The sequence below is a fragment of the Stenella coeruleoalba genome (assembly GCF_951394435.1).
Source record: "Stenella coeruleoalba genome assembly, chromosome: 20".
Taxonomy (NCBI): Eukaryota; Metazoa; Chordata; class Mammalia; order Artiodactyla; family Delphinidae; genus Stenella; species Stenella coeruleoalba.
The window spans coordinates 15,607,007-15,619,708 of NC_137166.1; the positions used below are offsets into that span (position 1 = coordinate 15,607,007).

A 12,702-nucleotide genomic window follows, 5' to 3' on the forward strand; every position below is an offset into this window, starting at 1 on the left:
ATTTTTCTCTTAATACTATCTCCATAAAAAGTGTGAACCGCATCCATTAAAATTAACTTCCCCTCAGGCATGAAATTTTACCGAAGTAAATATTAACTAATTTTTACTTAATAATAATGATTTCATTTATTGTCTCCTAGCCTTCACCCCAGCATTGTCTTCTCACCTAATTCACATCGTAACTAGGAAAGATTATTCTGTTAATGTTCTCTACACTGTAGTGTTCTCCCCAATGTAGGTTATTTTCATGAGGACAAGTAGAGACTATTACTGGAAATCTTGGTAAATACAGCCCTTCAGGTATGGTTGAGTGACACAATCTTTGTCTGTATGAGAGGAAATAATAGATCCCTGACTTTAATATTGAGAAGCATAAATTGGGTTGGAATGAGAATGGGAGTACCAGGAAGTACAAGAAAATTGAGCACATAAATTAAAATGTGTTAAGCAACACAATTTTTTTTTAAAACCCACATTGTAATTATCAAACTCAATGTTGTAGATGCCCAGAAGCTTCTTATTGAGGATTAATTTATGGACTCAAGAGTAGTATTTGGGGGATAGAGAGCAGATCATGCATGATACAATTATATGTAGAATTCAGAATCAAATAAACAGCCAATTCATACAATTCATCCCAAAGCAAAATACGCTTGGCCTGAATAACTTGAATTGACCATCAGGTAGCTGGGTTGTTCTCTTTTAATCTTACTGGCTTTCTGTTTTTCCCTAGTAACACAATAGTTTGGATTTGGTGTTTGTAAAATGTTTCATAGAAAGTTTTATAAAGAGGGCAGTTACAGAGCGGGAAGAAAAAACACATTGGTTTAAAGAGGCAGAATCCCATGAGGACTGGGCAGCACAATTGAAAGTCATCTTTTTTTTTTTTTTTTTTTAACCAGCGACGAAGATTCTGAGAGGATGAGTAGAGTGCTGGGAAGTGTTATGGTTAGACTGGGTTAAAAGATGAAAGACTGTGCAGAACTTTTATGAAAATGACTAAGTAATAGGTAGAAACAGATATTAAGGAAATAAAAATTGATTAAAATGTTCCTACCTGGCAAAGTAGTAATTATATGAAAAATTATATGGCATATAACTGGAAGGAATATAGTTATGTGCTTCTGTTTCTTTCAGCATGACTATACAAGAAAACTGTGTTGCATTTTGAAGATTCTCATAAAGGAAATTAATGAAACTATATTTTCAGACAATGAAGAGTTAAAAGAAACTAATATTTCAGTCAGGTTTAATAGAAGTTACTGTGTGAGGCTTGGCTAAGCAAAAGCTAAATGAGAACTGGCCATAAACATTTAAAATTTCAAGAAGAAATATAAGGTGTCTAACATGCCACTGAGGGTTATATATGTAAGAATAAAATTGTTTATCATTTCTTCCTAAACATTAAATTTTAAGCTCACCATTAGGAAATTTTAACTAAGATTCATTAGGCTAAGTTTTAACTATGTTCTATAATGTTTACCCTTACCATTTATCTTCATCTTATAATCTTTGATCTCACAATTCACTGAATAAAAAGCCCTAATTAGTACAGAAAAGATAAAATGGTTTCTGTTATTGGATAGTTTCTCATTATAACATATCTTTATCTTATTAATGAGGTGAGATTGTCTTGATTTGTATCTTTACATTTCATATTTTACACATATAGATACAGATCTCCTAATCATGTTTTAAAATAAGTTTACATTTAAATAGAAGATTAGAAAGGGAACATATTTTTTTATGTGCAAAGTTTGCCACTATATTTGCTTACCCATTTAAGAAAGATCATTTTGAAACTATGAAAGTTTGCTTTGCATTTCTCCTTACTTTTACCTAATAACATTTTAAAGATGCAAATTATACTGGTAACTTTTGTTTAGAAGACAAATACTTCCCTTAACTCTTCTGTTAAGTAGTAGTTACTTTATGACTAGCTGGTCAATTATCATTATATAAATAAAGGTATCTCTCCAGTTATTCATTTTTAATATACATATATTCAACAGGTACTCAGTGAACTGGGATGCTAATTAGAAATGCATTTCTGACTCAGCTAAATTAGAGAGAGAATTCAGGAATTTACATTTTAAACCAGCATCATAGTTGATACTTATATAAATGATCTGCAGACCAGTTTGTGAAAATTTACTTTGACAGTTAAATATGCTTTTAAAAAGTAAGATATGGAGTTTGGCTTCTAGTAGTAATGGTAGACCAAGTAGTTTGGACCATCTCCCCTACTGAGAACAATTAGAAAAGCTGGGTGAAATTGAAACAAAAAATCTGTTTAAGACCTTGTAATACTAACAATATAGTGGAAACGTATGAGACCAACTCAGAGTTCATTCAGGAGAGATGAATCTGGCATTTAGAAGTGCTTTTCCCCCAGAGGTGTCTGCCATTTCCTGCAGACCCAAATATCTGTCATTTCTAATAAAGATGGCTAAAAGGCTGAGAAGCTAAGTAGAGATACTCAGAATCATGAAGCCTGTGGGAAAACCTGGAGTTCAAGCCTACACAGAGGGGAGTAATACCTGATTAGCTCTAAGAGGAAGGATGAACCTGAAATAGACCAGCCTACCCAGGGACTGAAAACAGGCTTCACATTACTTCAAATCTTGATCTGATTTAGATGGCACAAAATTGCTAGTGCCCTTACCCACTCCAAGAAATAAAGTTAAATCTTTTATAGTGGAAGATAAAATTATCCTAGTCTGTCAACTGTCTCTCTGCAATTGTTTATATACACTTATTGGTGCTCAGTCAACATAAAAAATAGGCACAGGAAAAGGTAAAACCACCTGATGGAAAATCAAGAGAAAAAACACCTAATAGAAAGAGACTTATACAGATGAGTCAGATAATAGTTTTTAGACAGAGATGTCATAATGAATATGCTTAATATAGGAGCTTTCTATGTATTCTAATATTAATCCCTTATTAGATATGTGATTTCCAAATATTTTATCCTTTTCTGTAGGCTGCATTTTTACTCTGTTGATAGTATCTGTTGATACACAAAAGTTTTTAATCTTCATGAAGTCCAGCTTGTTTATTTATAATTTTATTGCCTGTACCTGTAGTGTCATATCCAAGAAATCATTGCCAAATCCAGGGTCATGACACTTTTGTCCCATATTTCTTGTAAGACTGTTATAGTTTTAGCTTTTATGTTTCAGTCTTTGATCCATTTTGAACTCAAAATTTTGGGATATGGTGTTAGGTAAGGGTCTAACTTCATTCTTTTGCATGTGGATATACAGTTTTCCCAGCACTGTTTGTTGAAAAGATTGTCCTTTCTCCCACTGAATGGTCTTGGCATCCTTGACCATTGTATTAGTGAGCTCAGGATGCCAGTGGCTTAAACAACAGAAATTTTCTCAGAGTTCTGGAGGCTGGAAGTCCAAGATCAAGGTGTAGCCTGGTTGGGTTCTGGTGAGAGCTTTTTTCCAGGCTTGCAAGTGGCTATATTCTTGCTGTGTCCTCATATGAGAGAGTTGTAGTGTTTCTTCTTATAAGGCACTGAGTCTGTCAGATCAGGGATCTACCCTTACGGCTTCATTTAACCTAAGTCACTCCTTAAAGCCCTATGTCCAACAGTCACATGAGAAGTTAGGGCTTCAACATATGAATTTCAGGGGCATACAGTTCAGTCCATAGCAAGCATATATGTGAGGGTTTACTTCTGTGCCCTCTACTTTATTCCGTTGGTCTATATGTCTGTATTTTAGCCTGTACTACACTGTTAGGATTACTATAGCTTTAGTAAGTTTTGAAATCATTAGTGTGAGTCCTCCAACTTTGTTCTTTTTCAAGATTGTTTTGGCTATTAGGGGTCCCATGAGATTCCATATGAATTTTAGCATGGATTTTTCTATTTCTACAGAAAACAACATTGGAATTTTGATAGGTATTACATTGAATCTGTAGATCACTGTGGGTAGTGTTGACATCTTAATGATATTAACTAGCCAGTCCATGAACATGGGATGCCTTTCTTTTTACTTATGTCATTTTTGATTTCTTTCAGGAGTGTTTTGTGTTTTTGCTTTTACAAATCTTTCACCTCCTTGGTTAAAATTCATAAGCATTTTGGATGGTATTGCCAATGAAATTATCTTAAATCCGTTTTCAGGTTGTTCACCATTAGCGTATAGAAATGCCACTAATGTTTGTTTGTTGATTTTATATCCTGCTATTTTGCTCAATTTGTTTATTCTATCTTTTTTTTTTGTGGAATCTCTAGCATTTTCTACATTTAAGAGCGTATCATCTGCAAACAGATAAATTCACTTCTCTGTTTCCATTTCTTTATCTTGCCTAATTGCTCTGACTAGAACTTCCAGTATTATGTTGAATAGAACTGGCTAAAATGGGCATGCTAGCCTTGCTCCTGGTCTTAGAGGAAAAGCTAATAGTCTTTCACCATTGAGGATAAGGTTAGCTGTGGGTTTTTCATATATGGCTTTGATTACATTGAGGTAGTTTCCTTCTATTCCTAGTTTATTGAGTGTTTGTTTTTTTTTTATCATGAAAGGATGTTGAATTTTGTCAAATGCTTTTTCGGAATCAATCGAGATGGTCATGTGGATTTTTTCCCCTTTGTTCTTTTGACATCATATATCAGTAGTATATTCTGTCAATTTTTTCCTTTGAATGGGCCATACTTTCCTATTTCTTTGTATTCCTTATGATTTGTTGTTGTTGTTGAAAACTGGACAAAAACTGAATCCTATAATGTAGTAACTCTGGAAGTCAAATTCCCCCTCTTCCCCAGGGTTTGCTGTTTGTCTGTTTTTGTTGTTGTAGGCTGATTCTGTGTTGGGGTCAGACTGAGATGTAAACGTAAGGTCTTCTTCTTAGGTCTTTTCCCCTGCAACTTTCTCTGGGCCTATGCCATGACTTTCTAAATTCTGTATATACAGTTCATTTTGAATTTCCTACTCCTTAAATATGTGGCTTCCAAAGGGAGAAAAATACAGAAATGAAGGGGGAGAAAAGTATGTGAGCCCTTTAAATCACTGGCAGTCAATTCACATGGAGGTAGAGGGGCTTACAGCAATGGCTGCCTGAATCTGCATCTGTCCTTCCACTGTCAGGAGCAGCAATCAGAGCTCATGTCCCCAATATTTGGAGGACAGGTTCCTTATTGCCCACCATGACTCTCACAAACTACGTACAAGCTTCTCGCTGGGACATGTGCAAGGCTGCTTGCCATGGGACTGGGGAGTGGGGGATGGGTACTGCGACTGTAATAAGACCTGGCCAAAATTAACTGCTGTTTATTGTTCAAGCATTGATTTGGAAGTTATAAGCCTTCAAATAGATTCCATAGTTCCAAAATAGTTAACATCAGACATATTCTGTCACTGCAGTTGTTTCCTAGGTGGGGAGAAAGATTCCTGGTAGAGTATTTTTTACTCACTATCTTCCCAGAATCCTCTTGCCACAGAATTCTTTTTTTAAGACCTTATATTTTTTAGAACAGTTTTAGGTTCCTAGTAAAATTGAGAGGAAGGTACAGAGATTTCTCATATACCCTCTCCCCACGTGTATAGCCCTACCCCATTATCACTATCCCCCACCAGAGTGGTACATTTGTTACATCTGATGAACCTACATTGCTACAGCATTATCACAAAGTCCATAGTTTACACTAGGGTTCACTCTTGCTGTTGTCTATTTTATGGGTTTGGTCAAAAGTATAATGATATGTATCCACCATTATAGTGTCATACAGAGTATTTTCACTGCCCTAAAAATCCTCTGTGTTCCACCTATTCATTCCTCCCTCTCCTTCCCCTGGCAACCTCTGATCTTTTTACTGTCTCTGTAGTTTTGCCTCTTCTAGAATATCATATAATTGGAATCATGCAGTGTGTATAAAGCCTTTTCAGATTGACTTCTTTCATTTAGTGATTATCCATTTGAGGTTCTCCATATCTTTTCATGGCTTGACAGCTGATTTCTTTTTAGCACTGAATATTCCATTGTCTGGCTGTACCACACTTTATCCATTTGCCAAAGAATGGCTCTTGGTTACTCCAAGTTTTGGCAATTATGAATAAAGCTGCTATAAGCATCTGTATTACAAATTTTTCTGTAGACATGAGTTTTCAACTCCTTTGAGTAAATACCAGTGAATACAATTGAGGGGTCATATGATAAGAGTGTGTTTAGTTTTGTAAGAGTCTGCCAAACTGCCTTTCAAGGTGGCTGTACCATTTTGCATTCCCACTAGCAATAATGAGAATTCCTGTTGCTCCACATTCTTCCCAGCATTTGGTGTTGTCACTATTCTGGATTTCTGTCATTCTAATAGGTGTGTAGTGGTATCCAGAAGTCTTTTTACACCTCAGTATATAGTAATTCCTTTTATTTCAGGATGGCAGCCTTTCTACTGATTCACCTCTCTCAAAAACTGCCTGGGATTTCATATTAGATTCTGATCAACTCTATATTTGAAAAACAACACCCAAAATTCTTTTTAAAAAAAATTTCTTGGATTATAGTTGATTTACAATGTTGTGTTAGTTTCAGGCGTACAGCAAAGTGATTCATTCTTTTTCAGATTCTTTTTTCATGTAGGTTATAACAGAATATTGAGTAGAGTTCCTTGTGCTATACAGTAGGTAATTGTTGGTTATCTATCTTATATATAGTAGTGTGTGTATGTTAATCCCAAACTCCTGATTTATCCCTCCTTGCCACGTTTCTTCTTGATAACCATAAGTTAGTTTTTGATATCTGTAAGTCTGTTTCTCTTTTTTAAATAACTCCATTTGTATAATTTTTTAACTTAGATTCCACATATAAGTGGTATCATATGATATTTGTCTTTCTCTGTCTGACTTACTTCACTTAGTATGATACTCTCTAGGTTCATCCATGTTGCTGCAAATGGCATTATTTCATCCTTTCTTCTGGCTGAGTAATATTCCATTGTATATAAGTACCACATCTTCTTTGTTCATTCCCCTGAAGATGGACATTTAGGTTGCTTTCATGTCTTGACTATTATAAATAGTGCTGCACTGAACATTGGGGTGCATGTATCTTTTTGAATTATGCTTTTCTCCAGATATATGCCCTGGAGTGGGATTGCTGTATCATAAGGTAGCTCTACTTTTAGATTTTTAAGGAGCCTCCATGCTGTTCTCCATAGTGGTTGTATGAATTTACATTCCCACCAACAGTCTAGGAGGGTTCCCTTTTCTCCGCGCCCTCTCCAGCATTTACTATTTGTAGACTTTTTTTTTTTTGCGGTACGCGGGCCTCTCACTGTTGTGGCCTCTCCCGTTGCAGAGCACAGGCTCCGGACGCGCAGGCTCAGCGGCCATAGCTCACGGGCCCAGCCGCTCCACGGCATGTGGGATCTTACCGGACCAGGACACGAACCTGTGTCCCCAGCATCGGCAGGCAGACTCTCAACCACTGCGCCACCAGGGAAGCCCTATTTGTAGACTTTTTGATGATAGCCATTTGGACCAGTGTGAGATGGTACCTCATTGTAGTTTTGATTTGCATTTCTTTGATAATTAGTGATGTTGAGCATCTTTTCATCTGCTTTTTGGCCATCTGTATGTCTTCTTTGGGGAAATGTCTTTTTAGATCTCCTGCCCATTTTTTGATTGGGTTGTTTTTTTTGACATAGAGCCGCATGAGCTGTTTGTTTATTTTGGAGATTAATCCCTTGTTGGGGGCTTCCCTGGTGGCGCAGTGGTTGAGAGTCCGCCTGCCGATGCAGGGGACACAGGTTCGTGCCCCGGTCCGGGAAGATCCCATATGCCACGGAGCAGCTGGGCCCATGAGCCATGGCCGCTGAGCCTGCGCGTCCGAAATCTGTGCTCCACAACGGGAGAGGCCACAACAGTGTGAGGCCCGTGTACCGCAAAAAAAAAAAAAAAAAAAAATCCTTTGTTGGTTACTTCATTTGCAAATATTTTCTCCCATTCTGAGGGTTGTTTTTTTGTTTTGTTTATGGTTTCTTTAGCTGTGAAGAAGCTTTTTAGTTTAATTAGGTCACATTTGTTTATATTTGTTTTCATTTTCATTACTCTAGGAGGTGGATCAAAAAAGAGATTGCTGAGATTTATGTCAGTGAGTGTTCTGCCTATGTTCTCATGTAAGAGTTTTATAGTGTCTGGCCTTACATTCATGGTCTTTGGTCCATTTTGAGTTTATTTTTGTGTATTGTGTTAGAGAATGTCCTAATTTCGTTCTTTTACATGTAGCTATTCAGTTTTCCCAGCACCACTTACTGAAGAGACTGTCTTTTCCCCATTGTATATTCTTGCCTCCTTTATCATAGATTAATTGACTGTAGGTTTGTGGGTTTATCTCTGGGTTTTCTATCCTGTTCCATTGATCTATATTTCTGTTTTTGTGTTGGTAGCATACTGTTTTAATGACTGTAGCTTTGTAGTATAGTCTGAAGCCAGGGAGCCTTATTCCTCCAGCTCTGTTTTTTTTTTCTTTCTTTCTTTTAATATTTATTTATTTTTTTGGCTGCTCTGGGTCTTAGTTGCAGCACGTGGGATCTTCGTTGCCACATGCACTATCTTCATTGCAGTATGTGGGCTCTTTAGTTGTGGCATGTGGGATCCTTTAGTTGCAGCACACGGTATCTTTAGTTGCAGCATGTGGATCTAGTTCCCTGACCAGGGATCGAACCTGTTCCCCCTGCATTGGGAGTGCGGAGTCTTAGCCCCTGGACACCAGGGAAGTCCCAACTCTGTTTTTCTTTCTCAGGTTTGCTTTGGCTATTTAGGGTCTTTTTTGTTTCCATACAAATTTAAAAATTTTTTGTTCTAGTTCTGTGAAAAATTCCATTGGTAATTTGATAGCGATTGCATTCAATCTTCAGATTGCATTGGGTAGTATACTCATTTTGACAGTATTGATTCTTCCCACCCAAGAACATGGTATATCTTTTCATCTGTTTGTGTCATCTTCAATTTCTTTCATCAGTGTCTTATACTCCTCAGAGTACAGGTCTTTTGCCTTTTTAGGTAGGTTTATTCCTAGGTATTTTATTCTTTTTGATGTGATGGCAAATGGGATTGTTTCCTTAATTTCTCTTTCTGAGAAATTAGGAAATAGGAATACAAGAGATTTCTGTATATTAATTTTGTATCCTGCAACCTTCCCAAATTCTTTGATGAGCTCTGGTAGTGTTCTGGTAGCATCTTCAGGATTTTCTATGTATAGTATCATGTCATCTGCAGTCAGTGGTAGTTTTACTTCTTTTCCAATTTGGATTCCTTTTATTTCTTTTTTTCGCTGATTGCCATGGCTAGGACTTCCAAAACTATGTTGAATAAAAGTACTGAGAGTGGACATCCTTGTCTTGTTTCTGACCTTAAAGGGAATGCTTTCAGCTTTTTACCTTTGAGAATGATGTTAGCTGTGAGTTTGTCATATATGGCCTTTATTTGTTGAGGTAGGTTCCCTCTATGGCCACTTTCTGGAGAGTTTTTATCATAAATGGGTATTGAATTTTGTCTAAAGCTTTTTCTGCATCTATGCAGATGATCATATGGTTTTTATTCTTCAGTTTGTTAACATGGTATGTCACACTGATTGATTTGAGTATATTGAAAATCCTTGCATCCCTGGGATAAATCCCACTTGATCATGGTGAATGATCCTTTTAATGTATTGTTGGATTCAGCTTGCTGATATTTTTTTGAGTATTTTTGCATCCATTTTCATCAGTGATATCGGCCTGTAATTTTCTTTTTTTGTGGTGTCTTTGGTTTGGTGTCAGAATGTTGGTGGCCTCATAGAAAGAGCTTGGGAGTGTTCCTTCTTCTGCAGTTTTGGTGGTACTTTTTTTTTTTTTTTGGTAAGATTGTTTTGATGTGGACCATTTTTAAAGTCTTTATTTAGTTTGTTACAGTATTGCTTCTGTTTTACGTTTTGGTTTTTGGCCCTGAGGCACATGGGATCTTAGCTCCCCAACCAGGGATCAAACCCGCACCCCCTGCATTGGAAGGCAAGGTCCTAACCTACTGGACCACCAGGGAAGGCCCTTCTTCTGAAATTTTTTGGAAACGTTTCTGAAGGATAGGTGTTAACCCTTCTCTAAATGTTTGATAGAATTCACCTGTGAAGTCATCTGGTCCTGGACTTCTGTTTCGTGGAAGTTTTTAAATCACTGTTTCAATTTCAGTAATTGTGAAATCGTTCATATTTTCTGTTTCTTCCTAGTTCATTCTTGGAAGGTTGTACCTTTCTAGGAATTTGTCCATTTATTTCTAGATTGTCCATTTTATTGGCATATAGTTTTTTGTAGTAGTCACTTATGATCCTTTGTATTTCTGTGGTGGCCATTGTAACTTCTTTTTTATTTCTGATTTTAATGATTTGAGTCCTCTCCCTTTTTTTTCTTGATTAGTCTGGCTAAAGGTTTATCAAGTTTGTTTATCTTCTCAAAAAACTAGCTTTTAGTTTCATTGATCTTTTCTAATGTTTCCTTTGTCTCTGTTTCATTTATTTCTGCTCTGATCTTTATGATTTCTTTCAAAGGGTTAGGGTTAGAGTTAGGGTTTTAGGGTTAGTTTTCCTTTAACTTTGGGTTTTGTTTGTTCTTTTTTCTCTAGTTGCTTTAGATGTAAGGTTAGGTTATTTGAGATTTTTCTTGTTTCCTGTGGTAAGATTGTATTGCTATAAACTTCCCTCTTAGAACTGCTTTTGCTGTGTCCCATAGATTTCGGACCATCATATTTTCATTGTCATTTGTCTCTAGGTGTTTTTTAATTTCCTCTTCGATTTCTTGAGTTATCCATCGGTTGTTTAGTAGCATGTTGTTTAGCCTCCAGGTGTCTGTGCTTTTTCCAGTTTTTTCCTTGTAATTGCTATCTAATTTCATGCAGTGTGGTCAGGAAAGATGCTTGATATGATTTCAGTTTTCTTAAATTTATTGAGGCTTGCTTCGTAGCACAGCATGTGATCAGTCCTGGAGAATGTTCCATGTGCACTTGAGAAGAAAGTGTATTCTGCTGCTTTTGAATGGAATACTCTTATAAATATCAATTAAGTCTATCTGGTCTAATGTGTCACTTAAGGCCTGTGTTTCCTTATTGATTTTCTCTCTGGATGATCTCTCTGTTGATGAAAGTGGGGTGTTAATGTCCCCCACTATTATTGTGTTACTGTTGATTTCTCCCTTATGGCTGTTAGTATTAGCCTTATATATTGAGGTGCTCCCATGTTGGGTGCATATATGTTTACAATTGTTATATCGTCTTCTTGGATTGATCCCTTGATCATTATGTAGTGTCCTTCTTTGTTTCTTATAACAGTCTTTATTTTAAAGTCTATTTTGTCTGATATGAGTATTGTTACTCCAGGTTCATTTGATTTCCATATGCATGGATTAATACCTTTTTCCATCTCCTCACTTTCATTCTGTATGTGTCGCTAGATCTGAAGTGGGTCTCTTATACATAGCATATATACATGTCTTGTTTTTGTATCCATTCAGCCATTCTATATCTTTTGGTTGGAGAGTTTAATCCATTTACATTTAAGGTAATTATTGATATGAATATTCTTTTTTCAAATTTTTTATTCTTTTTCAAATTGTTTTCTCATTCATGTTATTATAGAATAATGAACAGAGTTCCCTGTGCTATACAGTAGGTCCTTGTTGGTTATGTGTTTTAAATATAGCAGTATGTACATGTCAATTGCAAGCTCCCAATCCATCCCTGATCCCTGTCCCCCACCCTTCCCCCATGGTAATCATAAGTCCAATACAAATATTCTTATTGCCATTTTGTTAATTGTTTTGGATTTGTTTTTGAAGGTCTTTTTTCTTCCTCTTTTGTTCTCTTCTCTTGTGATTTGATGTCTACCTTTAGTATTGTGTTTGGATTGCTTTTTCTTTTTTGCGTGTGTATCCATCCAGTGTAGATTTTTAGTTTGTGATTTCCATGAGATTTTTTTTTTTTCGGTACGCGGGCCTCTCACTGTTGTGGCCTCTCCCGTTGCGGAGCACAGGCTCCGGACGTGCAGGCTCAGCGGCCATGGCTCATGGGCCTAGCTGCTCCATGGCATGTGGGATCTTCCCGGACCAGAGCACGAACCCGTGTCCCCTGCATCGGCAGGCGGACTCTCAACCACTGCGCCACCAGGGAAGCCCTCCATGAGATTTTGATATAGCTGGCTATATATGTAAAGATTGTCTCAAGCTTCTGGTGTCTTATTTTCAAATGCATTTCCAATATCTTGCATTTGTACTCTCCTCATGGTTGCTGGGTTTGATATCATATTTGTGTGTCGATGATTTCCTACCTTTATTTTATGTTTGCCTTTACTGGTGTGCTTTCCCATTCATAATTTTCTTGATTTTAGTTGTGCCAAATCCCTTAGGATTTGAAGTAAAGACGGTTTTGTGGTGCTGAATTCTCTTAGCTTTTGCTTGTCTATAAATCTTCTGATGTCTCCGTTGAATCTGAATGAAAGCTTTGCTAGGTAGAGTGTTGTAGGTTTTTCCCTTTCATCATTTTAAATATATTGTGTCACTCCCTTCTGGCCTGCATAGTTTTTGCTGAAAAATCAGCTGATAACCTTATCAGGATTCCCTTGTGTGTTATGTGTTGCTTTTCCCTTGGTCCTTTTTATATTTTTTCTGTCTTGAATTTTTGTCAGTTTGATTAATACATTTCTCAGCATATTTACCCTTGGATT

General features: G+C 36.7%; 1 long non-coding RNA gene across 1 annotated transcript in view; it reads left to right on the forward strand.

Moving 5' to 3' along the window:
* LOC307178670 overlaps positions 1-12,702 on the forward strand; it is a 150,191-nt gene that overhangs the window by 27,000 nt on the left and 110,489 nt on the right. The gene's annotated exons all lie outside the window — the stretch shown is intronic.